Source organism: Passer domesticus, chromosome 4, assembly GCF_036417665.1.
Source record: "Passer domesticus isolate bPasDom1 chromosome 4, bPasDom1.hap1, whole genome shotgun sequence".
Classification (NCBI taxonomy): domain Eukaryota; kingdom Metazoa; phylum Chordata; class Aves; order Passeriformes; family Passeridae; genus Passer; species Passer domesticus.
In genome coordinates this window covers 51,099,137-51,113,303 of record NC_087477.1, presented here as the reverse complement: position 1 = coordinate 51,113,303, position 14,167 = coordinate 51,099,137, and the positions used below count along the sequence as shown (strand labels likewise).

The 14,167-nt window shown below is 34.5% G+C and overlaps 1 protein-coding gene across 25 annotated transcripts in view; it reads right to left on the bottom strand.

The window, feature by feature from the left end:
• Positions 1 to 14,167, bottom strand: part of TENM3 (teneurin transmembrane protein 3) — a 1,290,895-nt gene that overhangs the window by 593,244 nt on the left and 683,484 nt on the right. For all 25 annotated transcript variants that reach the window (XM_064417780.1, XM_064417778.1, XM_064417776.1 and 22 more), the window contains one exon: positions 9,116 to 9,274. The gene's annotated coding sequence lies outside the window, so the exon portion shown is untranslated. The remainder of the gene's footprint in view (positions 1 to 9,115; positions 9,275 to 14,167) is intronic.

Genomic DNA, 14,167 nt, shown 5'->3' with positions numbered 1-14,167 from the left:
AGACTGAACTTTGGGGTGAGTTTTCTTGGTTAACTTTTGTCATATAAGGAATCTTAAAAATTCCAAGTTATTCTTCTGTAGTTGTCTTAAAGTCAGCCCCTTTTAGTCAGGAATGAAAGATTTTATATTTGAATATATGATTTTATCTTGGGCTCTGTCAGGTGCATGGTGTTTGTCACTCCCTGTACACAGTTACTCAGAGTGACAAACACGTGCAATCACTAAAGAGTGATGATAACCTTTATTTTAATTGCATTAGCACAGCAAATGAAGGGAGATTTCCCATAACAGGAACAGCTAAGCACAGATGTAAATGGATCAGCGGTGTCACTCATAAACGATGATCGTGGCCAGCGTCCGACAGAGGACAATCACTCACGCAATAACACAATCACTCGGCAGTTAATGCATGTCACTACTGATTTGCAGGGAAATTTTTGAAACCAGAATTTGCATGGTGTATTTGAAACTTCCCTGAGCTGAATACCTAGCGCTTAGCTTTCTAGTGGGACTTGTGACAGTAGCACTGCTCGCAGCAAACTGCCACTGTCGTTTGTTCTGCTTCAGTGCTGTTTGACTGTCACAGGCTGTCATGTAGGAAGAAAGCACCGCATCTAACCCCCTGTGACAAGGTTTAATCACCCCTATTACTCCTATTGGCTGTTCAAGCCACCTTGGGGTGTGCAGCACACAGTTATAGATCTCAAAAATCCTTGCTTTATAAATGGAAAGGCTAAAATGTGCTCTGAGTCGATCAATCTTCTAACACACAATTGAAGGGAAGTGGAAGGATTAGATAAATAATAATGCAATCAATGATCAAGATTATTTTTTTTTTATTTTCACATAATTAGGAATACTAAATCATTTATTTTACTTCATTATTACTTTTTAATGGATTCCAGGTAATCAAATTCTGAATGTTATTTCTTTCTAGGAAGCACTGCTAGAATATGGACATATATGCAAAAGTGTCACATTTGGGATTGATTTTTTATGCCAAAATTAAGTGACAAAAGTAAATATTGTATCACAAGGTATACCTGTCCAACTGTTAATGCCGTGTCAAAGGGAAAGGGGTGGAATGCTTAGAATAAGCTTTGTTACAAAGAAAAAGTTGAACTTGAGTTTCCCTCATACAAATTAACATTAATTAATTGAAACCTCATATATGCCTGGTCTATCTAAGGAAAAAACTTCATTGCTGGTCTACATGGAAAACTGCATCTTCAAGCTAGTTTTAAGAATGTCCTTTATGAGACTGCAGTCCATATTATTTATCCTTAAAGCCTGAAGGACACATGGATCAGGAACTGAGACTAGCTCAGCTGGTTAGCGCCATGCTCTAATAGTGCTTCTTGTCCTTTTGCATACAGCTGGTTACCCAGAAGCCCAGGTAATATACACCAAGCACATTTTTGCACATCAACAAATCTGTTTGCTTGAGCTGGTCTTATTATATCCAAAGTCTATTTACTGGGACAAAAGAAAAATATTGTAATAAGAAAATATATTAACCCATTGTGAGTTTGGCTTTAGTGAGGTAATCTAGTACTATGAACTTCTAATTACTCCATCAGGTTAATCTTAGGCCTGGTAAATGATGCTAGTGCGAGTCTTTACAATGGGACATTCTTATGCTTGAGACCATCATTAACACAGGTGTTATTTCAATTAACATGTATTTGTAACGATCACATTTGTTTTGTAGAGACTGGGCGAGAAATGAATTATCTGACAGAGAAGATAAATTGGTGGGTCAATAATCTAGCACCAGGATTTACATACAGTAGAGATAACCCTTACATCTCTGCTTTAGCAGAGTTCTGAAAATAGATGAGCACATCCTGCAGAATCAGAATAAATATTCATTCTGCTTTCATCATATAGCTGCAAAGGTTCCTACAAATTAGGAATTAAATTTTCTAAAAGACAAACATAAAAAAACCCCCTCACTGTCTGGTAGAGCTGGCAGTACTCCTTTTTATTGTGATTAAAATGAATTCTCATTTCTAACTAATATTTCAGGTGAAATAAAACAATCTTGGGCCAGAGCACTCTAAAACTTGCAAAAAGCATGAGAATGTGTAAATGGGTGGGAAGTACATTATGTAAGGGTTTTAATTTTTCATGAAAATTCTTTTTAACAGGAAGGTGGATTGTTTTTTTCAAATATAAACACAATTATCTGTGTTTCTTCTGGCCACCTTAGGGAAAAAAACCCCAAAACCAAATTCCAGCTGCCAGTGACGTTTCAGTGTTCCCTTGATTCTTTTCCTGAATGTCTAAATGCAGAAGACGCTTTTCTGTGTAAGATGAGGTTATAGTGCTGACAGCAGCATGTGCCGCTCACCCATGTACACTTCTAACCCATGTTCTCACTCCCCTAGTTTGATTCTGCCAATTAGACTAACACTACCATGAATCTTGCAGATTTTCCATTATTAAAGACAAAGAGTAATTTTTGTGTCCTTATATCCATCAAATAGCTATGGAGTAGCACTTGGAAATAACCAAAGATAGCTTCTATCCAGCTGTATAGAGATAGATGTGGGCTGCTCAGCTAAACCATCATCAGAAAACTGCATGCCCATACTTATTTATGGTTTGTTGCAATGCCAGTTCATCAGCTACAGGTTTACACCACACATGCTCTCCTTTATACCTTCTGCTAATTTGGCTGATCCTCTCTTCTTCCCCCAGTTTGCTTATCAGTTCTGAATGACAACAAAGGACAGGTCAATACCACGCTGTACTTTCTTTCTGTACAGTACTTTCACCCTGGAAGTCAGTTAATGAACTTTGAATCCTGGGCCTCCTATCTGAGAAAGGTGGTTTATTGAATTGTCCACTCACATAGAATAGTTTCAATAATTTTCATAATTTGAAAGGAATAAATATTTTTGCTAATTCTTCTGCCTCAAGGTGTGATATTTACAATAAGATAAATAATAATCCTAAACCTTTAGATCCAAGTTTTCTTTTTATAAATGAACAAAAAAATATTCTATGCAAAGATATTGATATGAATCTCTGGATATGAATCATAATAGCAGATTTTCACATCAGGTATTTGATTCCATCTCTGAACTCTGAAGCCTCTGCAGTGTGAATGGCAGCAGGAAATGGCTTTCAAACTCTTCCTAACAGATGGAATAAAATCTGCCAGGTTATTAAATTTCTACACAACTATTTTTAGTTTCCACTTCTAAATCCTTTTTCTTCTTTTGTCATATAATATGTCATTGCTAATCACATCTCAGCAGCAATAATATTTTGAAAATAGAAGCTTGAAATGGCAGTTTATTATTTTTTGCCCTGAACATTTTTGGTGCTGCTTGATTTTTCTTCTAAAATTATGCAGTATTTATACAGATTTGTGTACAAAAAAATGGAGAAAGTAAGTCAAAACATCAGTTGATAGGACTTACAAGCTTTAAAATTATTTTAGTGATGAGCAATTCCTGTGAATCCTTATCTAGACTGCAGTCTAAGATTAAAGCAAACTGTTTGCTGAAAGCTAAAAAGTAGAAATGTCCTAATAACTATGAAAACAAAATCAAATTCCTTGGCTGTCTGGGGTAAAGCATATCAAAAGTGAAACATACTTTATTTTTTGATGAATTGTACTTAGGAAGAATAGGAAGCCACTCAACTGTTGAGAAAATTAAACCAATTGTTTCCTCCTGTGAACTGTGTCACAGTGACAGATTTTCTCAGTGTACAAAGAATCCTTTGAAGGCCAATTTGCTTGTACTTCAAGTGTTATGAAAAAAATTGTCTCTTTGTTCATGTTACTAACAGAAACACCCACCCTTTTCTTACATGAGATCTATTATTACTGCTACATCTACACTACAGTACAAAAGTGATGACAAAAAAAAGGGCATTAAACATGGTTTGCAAGTATTATCATAACAAATATTGCAACACTGAAAGAAACTATATTAGCTGTAATATGACTAGGTCAACTGGGAATTTCTGGTTTTACTTAAGGACAACAAACTTCAATCAGCAAAGGAGTCAATCTTGCAACTTGCAAATTATTTCTCCTGTATCTGGCTTTCAGTAGTGCATCAGGCAACAGTCAGCCTGAGACTGAACAGGAAAATGCAATTGGAAAAAAAAAAAAAAAGAAAAGAAGAACACACAGAGATTTAGATTGGAGTGATACATGATACTGTACACCAGACCTGTGACATCTGGAAGATGTATTGATTTACATTACTGCTGCAAAAAGCAATGTAAAAGAATGAGAAAAGCCCATATATTTTAGTTCAGTTCTACTGAATCTAACAAGTGTGAAAAACAGTTTTGGGATTTTTTTTGGTACCACTAATGTGATGATACCACTGATGTCACTCAGCTACAAACAAATAAATGGATCAATGGATGAGGCTTCTAACTTCTCCCAGTTAAAGGATGGAACCTGCTGAACTTTTTCCAGTCAGGCATGAAAACTCTGAAAGAACTTCACAACGTGGCCCATAAGGTATGATTTCTTAGCATAATATTTCGGTGGGAAATATTTTACATTGTAAGTTTTAACGACATGGGATTTTCTACTTATATTATATGATTGATGAAAAAGCAGAAAAGTATCATCACTTTTTTGAACATTTCCAACTATTTACACTATCTTTGATTTTGTGCTTTGTAGTAGAGGAATATAATGGGAGATATTTTACAATCCTGTACTTTTATCTTCTTATTCACTTTGCTTTTGAAGATAGGGGAAAAAGTAAAATAAAATACAACTTTTTAAAAAGCATTTGTCCAAAAGATGAATTTGAAGGGCTCTATAAATGATGTGTCATCTGAAAAGGTGTCAATAAGAAAGAATGGGAAGAAAAAAATGCATTTCAAAAAGTAAAGGTAATAACAAAGCCTACACAAATCCAAGGCTCTCAGTCAAAGGTAATTTCACAAAGCCCTTTCTTTTCATTGGGCAGAACTAGACTACAATTCAAAGTAAGAATTTAGGAAGCATTTATTCCTCAGAACTGTATGTTTTCTGTTTATTTTAGGGAGGAATGGCAAAAAAAATGGCATCGTTCAAACCTCTCAGAAACAACTGTGTTCAAAGTTGATTTGAATAGAAATCTAAACATAATATATTAAATAGAAAATGCCTCTTTTTCTGTGATAGCCTTTGCAACTAAGTAGTTTACTGGAGGAGCAATTAGTTATAGGAAAATTATAATACATATTTTTAAATTTAGAAGGTAATATTTTACAGTTATTGCAATATGAATTGAATTGTTTAAACTACAGCATAATAATTCATTCCTGCATCATTCAGTGGCACTAGGCCTTTGGCCTCTTGCCTAACAATACACTAGACAAGAATCATTACATTGTAATTCACACCCTGTCACGCCTTATTGCTTAATTAAAGCATAACCCTTCATGACATGACAAGCAATTTGACTGTTACTATAATAGATTATTATCCCCCATAACTTATTTTAGTTTTACAAACCATTCTTTTTTTTTCTTTGTACATGCACTGAGAATTATCAGAAAAATTACATGGATGTGTCTTTACCTGTAAAGTGTGAATAGGTTTAGGAAGAATACCTAATAACATGAGGTTGTATTTTTATTGGAACCATTGCTTGAGTAAACTTGGGCACTCTATTTTTTTCTCCTTTTGACTGGGGAATTAAATCCAACAACACTTTGTAAAACTATTAAGATTCAAGTGTCCAATTAGGTGGCTGCCTGTATTTTATTGTTGCACTTGGCTACCTAAATGATAAGGTTATATTATTTTGGTGAATTCTAATGAGGTATAGAAGCAACAATGTGGCTGATGTTATGGTGTCTTTCAAATTCCAGACAAGGAAGTTGCCAGTTTAATTTTGTTGCAATACAGCAGTTAGCTACTCAGTGTGGAACATTATGTAATATGAAAATCATATTTTTTTCAGAAATAACTCTTTGAATCACTTTCTTACTGAGGTCTCTCCCTCTTCAAGTTTCTCAGACTGAAACTTGGTATAATATAGAAAAGCTCATCTGTTATTATTAAAACCCATCTGATTATAAGTAAATATCGACTAGGTGAAACTCTTTTGCAAGAAGTCAATTGTAAAACCCATTGACTTAGGCAAAACACTGTTCCATGAGATAAAACAGAAAAATGTGTCAACAGCTGTGAAAACACACTTTAATATTCCAGCTTGCATTCAAAATATTTTAATTACTAATTCATATTTTATTAATGCCTTCACATGTGCAATGAAACACAGCCATTTGGATGAATAATCCTTTGGTTTTGGCAACCAAAAGTTCAAAATTAAAATGTGTAAACATGGAACTCTGAAGATTTGTGCAAACAAAGCCCTGGATTTCTTGAGAAGACATATAGGCAATGCAAAAAACATGCATACGAAACAAATTTTAGCATGAGAATTATATATAGCATATCTAGTAGATGTCCTACCAGTTTCATATAATATCAAGGTGCAATTTAATAAGGTTCCACTGAACTCTGTATGTCTTCAAGGTGACTGGGTTGTCCCTGGAACGTTCTCTGCTATAACTATAAAATGTCTATGATGTGACTGTGATATAACTGAAACAGCTGCAGTCTTTGATCATATGCTGGCAGTTTATGCACAGATGCAGAATGTGTAATAAGGCCACACTTTATTAACTTGACTGATGTTCTGTTATTTTACTGGTTCCAAAAGCCAAAGGAGACTAGGCTCCACCATGTTGCCCTGAGAAAAATTTATTGTTGCAGCTATTCAAAATGAAATACCTATCATTAATGTCTAATTGATTACCAAAAGCAAGAGGCATACATTGGCCTCAGTTGATCTGACATTTGCTATGGTCTTTAAAGCTGCTGTTATATTTAGAACTATTATTTTGAATTAGCACAAAATACATTTTAACTACAGTTTAAAACTACTGCCAGCACTCTGAATGTATGCATACATTTCCTGTTAATAACTATTTCTACATGGATATAGTCTAGTGAAACTTAGTGGGCTATTAGCATTTCTCAAGTATAAAAATACACAAATTCTGAAGGTGTGATAATGAAGTTAGACCTTGACAGGCTAGCAGCTGTATTATGTTGTACAAAAGCTTCTTTGTACAACTTAATAAATTAAAACACCTTTTGTTTCTACCAAAATGTTTTAAACAATTAATCTTTAGCAAAGTAGTCAAATTAGAAAGGAGATAGTACGCACTCTAATTTGGCAATTTGAGGAAGTTAAATTGCATGTTCAGCAGTTAAAAGAAAAATTTACTTAAAACCTTGATATTTTTCCCTCATGCATGCAATATGGAAATTCACCGTAATGTTATAAATTACAGGTACATTAAAAATTTGCAATGGGTTACTTTGGACAGAGATATTTCACAAAGAAGATGAAATTAACATTCTCATAGAAGATCTAGTATAGTTTTGCACTAATCCTAATAGTATGAAGTTATTCTAGATATGAAGAGCATATAAAATAGACACTTTTAAAATTATTTATTTTTTAATTCCTACTTATTTTTCCTTTTAGATCTCTGTACTCTTAACTCTAAATTTAAAGTTTTACTTTGTCCTCATATTTTCATTAGAAGAAATAAAAAGGCCTGAACTCTCAAGTAATTCTGCACCCATACTCCCAGTTTGCCTCCTTCTGTAACTTTGCACAGAAAATACATATTTTCAGAACTTTTTTGGGCACAAAGAGGATGTTGCAAAATTATGGTACTGCTTTGATGGGATGACACTCTCTGTAGAACATGGGATCCTTACTTTAGTTTTCTTTTCAATCCCTTTCTCTAAAGCTTGTATGCTGCAGCTGAGGGGTAAAACATCTCAAAAGTTAAAGAGAACCTGGACCCTACAATATGCATTTTTGCATTTTTTCCCGTGGATCCCTGAATCTAGATACAAACAGCTAAATCTGTTTCAATTCCAGTTTTAAGCATATGTCAGTAAGCATTTATACTTTAATCTTCTTCAGTATGGACATTCCCCAAGCAAGTCTAATTGCTCTAGCCCTCAAGCTTAACCCACCAAATTAAAATGCTGGCTCCTTCTTAGAATCCTCAAAGATTCTGAAATATGTCCAATTTTTTTCCCCCACACCTTGAATGCTTCCCATTTATAGAAACAAGCAAAGATACCAAGTAAATCTAAAATATAAACATTCAAATGGAACAGATTCCTTTCATGAAAATCTGATGTCTATTTCATGAGCTTCATTTTCACTAACATTTGCTATATGCCACCAGAAATTAAAGCTGTAAATAAGGAATAAATAAACTAAAGTGTTCTAAGTTATCCATTAAAAAAAAAAAATACACCAAAAACATTGTCAGAAAAGTTTTTTGAGACTGAAAATATTCTTATTGTACCCTGGATAACTTTTTAAACCATAGATAAATCTTTATGTAGGCATATGTTTGGCCTCCTTTCCATTTTTTCCCCCTTCTTGTACTTCCTATATACCATTTGCAATGCAATTGTTCTGCCAAGTATCTCTGATATCTTCCAGCACTCTTTATTCCTTTTCATCTACCATGTTCTTCTCGGTACCTTTTTGTGGGCTTTAGCTCACATGAATATACTGGTCTTTATTCAATGACTTCATCTTAACTGACCCCAGAAAAATATACAGTTAAATTAATCACAAAGAGGAGTTTATTATTGAAGTACTAAATTGAATCTAGAAAGAAAGAATTGCTTTAGAAATATTATAAAATCTCTGATACTGACTCTGGGTCAAAATTAAGAGAACATTTCTAGATAAGCCACTACTCACTCAGTGAAATATCTTAGTTTAATACCACACAACCTCTGTTCAGAAAGTATATATTGCTGTGCAACACTATTTTTGATGCAAAGCATTGCCCACTGACTTATAAGATATCCTTGCTTTTCAATATTGAGTATTGTAGCATTATTCAACTGTATATATATTAACAAAAACACTATAATTTTCATTGTAAAACAAATCTTACATCTAAAATCTGAAGAGTTGACTCCTATAGTTAAAAATTTTCCATAGTTCTGCAAGGTCTCCCCCCCTCCCCACCCTCAGGAGAATATGGATGGCTAAAAAATAACTGTTCTTATGCTCATCTCTTCTCCTACCTTTTTCTGATGAGCTGGTTGCAGAAAAGTGTATAAATGGAAAGCTCAATTAGTGCAATTTTTGAATCCTTGGATGTCAATCATGACTGTCGAGAGGTGGGACTTTCAGGATCTCTGTGCATTAATTAAGAACTCATCTCAGAAGAGTAGTCATTACACCTAAGGACCAAAAATAAGTTTTAATTAGAGTCTAGAAGACAGTGTGCCATCTACTTATAAAATTAGTTCTTTAGTTAAAAATGAACAGCTATGGAACTTGATTAGTAAAAATGCAAAGGGCATAAATCTGCTGCATGCCCTTTAGAAGACAAATATTCTTGTGTTTGTAGGCCTGCCTGGAAAAACTGGACAAGTTCTGTAACACTGTGCACACACACTCACAAATGCCAATGTGATTATTGGACTCTTGTGAAATTACTGATGTTAGGCTGATGTTGAGGGAAGGCTGTTACATAGCTGAAGTTGGATTGTATTTCCATCCCCTAGCCCAGACCATCTCTGACTGCACGTGCAAGAGGCAAACCAAGGCAAACTCAGCAGAGGGGGCGAGGGGGTGTGCACAGCACCAGGGTCATTCACCACTGATACAGCACACAGGCAGATTTGGCTGCCCTGAGACGGGGCTCAAGAGAGCTTGCAAACAAGCTGGGCTAACTGGTGTCAGCTGCCCAAGAGATCTTTCCTCCCAGCACGACTCATCTGAGGACAATCAAATATTCTGCCTAGGGTTCTCTAGGGAAATAAGGTGTGAATAATTGATTACATAATTTATAAATTAAAGGTAGGAAAACAAATTTTAAGAGCTGGTCTGGAAAATAAACATGCTAGCTAATAATTCAGGCATGAAAAGGGGTAAAACTTACAGGAAAAAATAAGTTTACATTCCAGAGAACAAGAAAAAACCCTTGTTTGGCTATGGCTGAAATAAGAAATATAATGTATCAATACAAAAATCAAAATAGCATTCAAATTGGTCTAGGAAGGATAAGACAAGACAAAAAAAAAAATCAAGCTCCAGTATGAAAATAAAGAAGCAAAAACAGTCATAAAAATGGTCATAAAAATTCAGTGCTACAAATATTGTCATTTCTTGAAGGACACAATTTAACTTATACTTAAAATTATGTAAGTAATAAGAATAACAATTATAAAGGTTATTGCATGGAAAAAGAGCAGAATAGGAAAGCATGTCAAAAGGAGAATGGCCTCCAGGAATAGTAGAACAAGTGTTATGACCTTCTTAATTGCTTTTATGTTTCATGGTCTTTTACTAAATTATCTGTAAATACATTTAAGAGACAGATACTTTTCTGAAACACTTGCTTGAGAAACACATACTATAAATTTCCAATCGCATCAGTATACCTGAGGAGTAATGAAAAACAGCACTGAATTGAACAGAATGAAAAACAGCACTGAACTGAACAGCAAAAAAAGCAGTAGCTATTGCTGGTAGGTAGTTTAAATTATTTTATCCTAGATAATAGTGAATGATGAAATTAACATTATAGTGAGGGAACAAACAGTCTTTTAAAGACATTCAGAAAAATATGGACAATTTATGATAATGTCACTCAGAAATTTTATGTTAATTCCATTAATAAATATTTTTTAATATTTCATGCCCAAATGAAACTTTATAATATTTTTAAAGCAATTATTTCTTGTAAATTTTTGCAAGAAATTTTTTTCTAGAGGATAGGCACAGAAAGACCCTCCAGAATGTACTGACTTGTAATATTACTGTATTTACTGCTAGATTTCAGAGGGCTGCTTCAAGTTATCAGATATGCTGGCAGTACACACCAATACACTCTTGAGAATGTTAATACTAAAACTTGCTACTTAAAAGTTCAACTTTCATTCTTTGAAATAGAGTATAGGCTACTGCTATGGATATATGCATACTATAAAATCTGGTATTTACTTCTCTGTAGGTCTAAGTTATTTTTCATATGATAACAGATTTCAGGAAAGGCCACGTTTAATACTGGCGGCACCATGGATAGGTAGCTTGAAATTAAAACAAAAAGGAATTTATCCAGGGCTTGTCATTTGTATTCTCTGAAGTAAAGTCCTGAGTCTTGCTATCTGGGGTTTCCTACTAGTAACATTTAACACATTTCTTGTCAGCTGCTTCTCTTGATTAAGAAGGAAGAGATAACAGATACACTAAACTCCAGAAGAGACAGAGAACCTTTGTTCCTCTGTACAATTATATCAATTTTTATAATGGTTTAATTTGTTGTTATTCATAAGGGACAATGCCAAGAGCTGAAGCAGAGGACTAGCAAAATAGAGATTGCATGTTAGCAGCATGGTGCCTTCTCAGTCCTTCATGTTTCCAAGTTTGCCTCTTCTGAGCTCATACTCCAATACGCTGTTTTGGAAGCCAGCCATAAAAGAGGCTAACTCAGACAATAAAATCTGGGTGATCTACTGAACTGTGACTGAGATTTGTGACCTGCCTTAAACTGAATCAGATTCAACTACAAGACTTCTTACAAGCAGCTCTCACCAAGAGCCTGGCAGAATGTCAACACAGTTGTACTAAATATTCAACACGAAACTTGCTGAGAACCGCATGGTATCATGTATTGTCATGAAAGTAACTTAAAGCTGGATTAATTCACAGGAAAAGAATAACAATAAGTAGCAATTAGATAATGTTTCTTACAGTGGAGAATGTTATATAGCAATTAAATTATATTGAACAGAAAGTCAAAAAAGAGGAACTATACTAAAATTACTTCAGAGCACCCTCTTGGCCAACTTCAAACCCTTCATTGAAGTTTGAAAATTTGATGCCTTGTCCAAAATTTCCCCTGCCATCAACAAAGAAAGGGAAAGGCAATTCCAGATATCAAACTCGACTTAAAAGAGCGTCCATCTTTACACTTGTTGTAGTGGGAGTGTTGAGCACAGACTTGGACATGTTGGTGAGTACTTGTATTTACTTAATCTACGTCTTACAGTTTGATTTTCAGCAGAGTCCTGTAAATAAATTTCAGCACAGCATTGACCATTTACCTGCACATTTAGATGCTGCCAGAGATAATGGCAGGGATTTCACAGTTTCTATAACACTAGCGAAACACTGATGGGCAGTACTGTGCAGAGGTCCTTATTCCTATTGATCAGTGCCTTTCCTGCTCCCTACACAAAATTAATAGCACAAAAAGTATTATTTTTCTATTTATACTGAATTGTATTTATTATCTCTCATATGGTTAATACTTTAGTCTTTGGGGGAAAAGAACAATTTTATCCTGCTTTTAAGTTTTATTTTTCTTTCCTCAAAAAGAGACCAGAACAATGAAAATATTTTGATTACTTTATTGCCATAGATATGTTTTTTCCTCCAGTTAAACTAACATTTCAAGAAAATTTCTGAGTCCTATAAAAAATAAACTTCAGTGTGTGGTCCAGAGCCAAGAAGCCTATAGCACACATACTTAGCTTTCAATCTACAAACAGACTGTTGGGTTGGATCTGGAGTACCACAGTTTATTTGTAAACTGATTAAACATTTAACTGATTAGTCTTGAAAAATAATACGAATCTGAAATTCAAGCTGAATATCAATGTGCTCCCACAAGCGGTGGAGATAAGCCAATAAACATAACATACAGGTTTTAACCCCACGGAACATTTCTTGTCTTCAGTAATTTCTGCTGAAACTGTAGTGGCAATAGAAAAATATTTATGCAAGAACTATATAGAAGTGTGTAATAAGGCACTAGAAAATATAAAAGTAAAAAGAAAAATTAATTAAAATTGAACTGAAAAGAAGTAGCAAAATTTATTAGAAGTAGCAAAACAAGCAGAGAGCAATTTCTCCATGGCCAGCACTGTCTACAGATCCAGGCCTCTTCCTGAAATCCATCCATTTATCATACAGCAGTGGAGTCACTTTGAAAACTATTCCATTGTAGTCAGCAACACCCAAATTGCAAATGGAAGTTATAAATCAGACAGCAGTATCACAATGTTTTCTACTGCCAAGACAAAAACTACTGCTGACTAATGAATAAGAGAAGAGTTTGTTTTAAATTAAGATACACCTGTATATGATAACTTGGATTTCAGCATTTTGCTGCCTCATTTTTGTACAAAATTACCTTTTTTATTTGTTTTTCTTATCTTTTCCTTATCTCAATTTATGTGATAGTTCACAGGACTACAACACTTTTCTTTCTTAGGAAAATTTTTCTTTGGGAAATTTTTGATTGGTTTTTAATTATATTCTTACATTTTAAAAAAAATTGAAGACATTCAGAACATCATGGTCTTCATTAAAATACAAAATGTTTCTTAATTTTGGGGAACACAAGAAGCAACATTTCAAAAATATTTTCTGTTCTTTAACTGAGCTGGCTGATATCATTACAGCGTGTTGGTTAAAACTTAGCGAGAAAAAAACAGATAAAATATAATATAGAAATTCCAAGAGTTAATAAGGCAAGAGTAAAACAACTACTAATTGCAAAATTTCTGGCTGTCTGATTTCAGCTTGATTAATAGGTTTCTTTCTTATGATCAAAAAAAGGTACTAAAATGTTAACAAAAATTTCACAGGAAGGAGGGGATTAAGGCAGCACTGGAAAAATGATGCGGGAGTGATACTGGGAATGAAACATGGTTGTGCAGAAACAATTAAAAAATTAAGTACCGGGGCTTGCCTAAATCTGAGAGAATAATATGTTCTAAGCAACATTATGCTTGTACTGAGTCGTGCTGCCATGCTCATAGAATGATTTATGTGGGAAGGGGCGTCAAAGACCACCTAGCTCCAACCATGGGCAGGGACACCTTGTTGCTACCTCTTCCATTTAGAGACGGAATTTAGGAACTGGAAGGTAATTCCAGAAACCTCCTAGATTAATAATGCTCTTTTATGCTGTCCCTTTAACAGATACTGGGGCAGTTGAAGAGCCCCATGAGAACCAGGCCTCCTGAACATAGGACTACTCCTATCCGTCCGTAAAGGGCCGCATACACATGGTCAGGTGGCCTGCAGCAGACCCTCACTATAATGTTACCTGTCCCTGC